The sequence below is a fragment of the Ipomoea triloba genome, chromosome 15 (genome assembly GCF_003576645.1).
Source record: "Ipomoea triloba cultivar NCNSP0323 chromosome 15, ASM357664v1".
NCBI classification, from domain to species: Eukaryota; Viridiplantae; Streptophyta; class Magnoliopsida; order Solanales; family Convolvulaceae; genus Ipomoea; species Ipomoea triloba.
In genome coordinates this window covers 2,606,844-2,610,120 of record NC_044930.1, presented here as the reverse complement: position 1 = coordinate 2,610,120, position 3,277 = coordinate 2,606,844, and positions in this window count along the sequence as shown.

The following is a 3,277-nucleotide window of genomic DNA, read 5'->3' as shown; positions in this document are numbered from 1 at the left end:
TTACATAGTGAATGTTCACAATTCGTGAACATTTAATATGTAAATAGTAAACATTCAGTATATAAATTGTGTATTTTGACACGAGTCCATTATGCAAGGTGGACCCAGATCCATGACATAAGTGTCGAATGTATGTTTCAATACTTACCTGGGAATTTTAAAAAAAATTATTCACCATTCTAATGTGAATGAGAATTTCAATCTACTAAAAATAATGACATAATTTTGAGCGTACTTTGATAGTAATTATTAAATAGAAAGTGAACCCGATTTGAAACTTTATAATAGTGATTGTCAAAGCTTGTTAGGTCTTGGAGAAATTAAAGCTAGATGCAATGGTTGCCATGGCAGCTTTGGCTTTTTTGGCAAGTATTCATTTTTGTTTTTTGTTTTTTGTTTTTGTTTTGTTTTTTTGTTTTGTTTTGTTTTGTTTATTTTGTTTTGTTTTTTTTTTTTTTAAAGGAAAAGCATGCAACAAAGGAGGGCAAAGGATCTTGCCATAACCTCCTCCATAGATGACCATCTTTGTCCATTGCCATAATAACCTCTACTTTCATGGATGACCTTGGATATTATTATTATTTGGAAATGTCAAATCAAAATAAAATTGAAGATTTTTTCTCTTTTATTTTAATTTTGTTGGTTATGTTGTATTGCTCGTAAATAGAAGAGTGTTGTCTATTGATTCATAAATTGTCATAAATAATAAAGAAAATGAGTGAGAAATATTGATTAGCATTTCTCTTTCTTGAAGATGACAAAAACTTAGACATGATTTCTATCCCAATAATTTTTGAAGATTCTCATCAATATAATAGTTGATTTGACACTTTTGAAGGACTTTAGCTTTCTTTTAGATTATTTTTTTCATAGATTTTGCAGAGCTAAAAACTTTGAGTTGGGTTTTTAACAAATGGAAAGAAAGATTTTATCATAGTTTTTATTACTGCAAATATAATTTTTTGTGGTCCCCACTCAATGAAATCAAATACGTCCAAATCGTGCGTCCTGTGCACTCTTGCGTCCAGCCAGACGCTCGATTTCGTGTTCTATTTTTTTTTAATGTTATTTTTATATATATACTAATAATTAAATTTTAAATTGAGTCAAATTTAATTCTAAGTTATAAGAGTACAAACTGAGGGCAAAAATATTGGACACAAGCTAGACCCAAAAGCCCTAAATGCAACTATGCAGGAGGGCCTAAAAATACTTTTAGACAAGTTGGCAAAGGGAGAATATATAGGTCCTGCGGGCATATATGCTTATATGAAAACATGGATACAAAAAATCACAAGGCTTCAAAGACTTTTTTAGATAGTGTTATTAAAGAATAAAGATCAAATTTACTATAAAATACAGGAGGATTTGTAGTATTACTGCTCATATATAAAATAACTAAATAAATTCATAAATTTTCAAATTTTGGAATGAGTTGCCAACAATCTTGTGACTACGGGTAACACTCATAATTGAAAAAATCGCTAGACGCTCATCAGGTGGGGACTAATCGTCTCCTAGTCGCCCGTGTATTTTAATTTTATTTTATTTTTCTTTTAAAAAATTTGTTTAAATTTGTAAAATTTGTAAGACTTGATAATTATAAACTATTAATACTAAAATATTAAATATTAACCTAAAAAACATCTAGAATTTGAACAATTAAGGGTTATTTTGATCAAAACGATGTCGTTTTGAGTAAAATCATCCATTTAAAAAAAGAAGAAAATAATAGCTAATCGGCCGACTAGACGATCTAATCGGTGCCTAGAAGGCCTAGGCGACGCTTAAGCGGCCTAAACGGTCGCCTAGCACCCTACCACCTAGACTACCAATTATGGTAATACGCCAGCTAGACGGTCAGCCAGCGCCTAGTGCCTAGGCGCCGATTAATTGGTGCTAGACAGGATTTTTACAACATTGGTAACAATAGTTCGAAAAGTTGAAAAACTCTTGAAGACACCCGAGTTTCTTCTTCTCTTTTTTTTCTTCACCATGTATAAAATAACTATAAAAAAATTCATAATTTTTTTAAATTTTGGAATGCCCTACCAAAAGTCTTTCAACCCCTAGCAACAATAATATATATAGTTTGAGAAGTTAAAATTTTCTTAAATTTTCATCTACTTTGTGAGTGGTAAAAAAAGTGGACCAAAATTGTGAGTGAACAAAGTCAATTGCTAGCTTTTATCTAGACTTTATATGTAGACTTTTTTGATAATGAAAGCGAATTTATTATACATTTATATTTTGCGTTTTTACTTAAGATATCCTTTGTTGTATTTATAAAAATATGATTCATAAATTAAACTTTAATGTCATATTTATTTCGTGAGAGTGATTATATTCTTGAGATATATACGAAAATAACTGCTTTAAGGAGTTGATCCGTCCTTCACTTGTGGCAACTAACAATGGATGGTATGATTGCCTTCTCAACTTTATGTTGGCAACATTTTAAAGGAGTATTGATGGTGTTGACATGACTAGCTAGCTTTGAACTTCTTCATATTCAATCACAATAGCGGGACAGTATAATATTAATATGATCCTGACTTGACATTTCCTCTGAAAGATAGTGATTTGAGGTTCTAAATAATTCTCAAGTGATCTATCATCATCAAGTCCTTCATTGAGGGCTCCATTGGTTTTCAATTAATTAAATATGCCATACTAATTACAAAAATATTCTTTATGATATCATATTCCTATCCAGCAATGACCATATAAGCCATCAGCAAAGAGAAAATAAAATGTTTCACAATTTCTTAAAATGCCTTTTTTTAATCCATATATTAGACGCAGAAAAATATAATAAGAAGATTTAATCCATCAATTTAATGTAAATTAATTACAATGATTGTCAAATAATTAAAAACAAAAAAAAAGGTAATACTGTTAGGGCCTAGGGGCTCTTGCTTTTTAACTGATTATTATTCTTTTTTTTTTTTTTTTAAATTGTATATATGACAAATAATATTAACTTGTCTTACAAGATCAACCCACCTTTATCGGGAGAATTGTTAGTCAACTTAACTTGTCTTGCAAAAATTAGCCTAGCTAACTTATGCTTGCCACTGATGGATAGCTCACCCTAGCCATCCGAAGACTTTGGCAAGTCGCTTACCTGATTGACCATGCCCACCTACCAAAGTGTGTTATATCATTTCACTTCTGAGTTGTCATCTTGACATAATCTTGCTTGGATCCACTATAAATAACCCATCAATATCTCCGCTGTCCAAAATTCCAGATCATCTCTACCTACATCTCATTT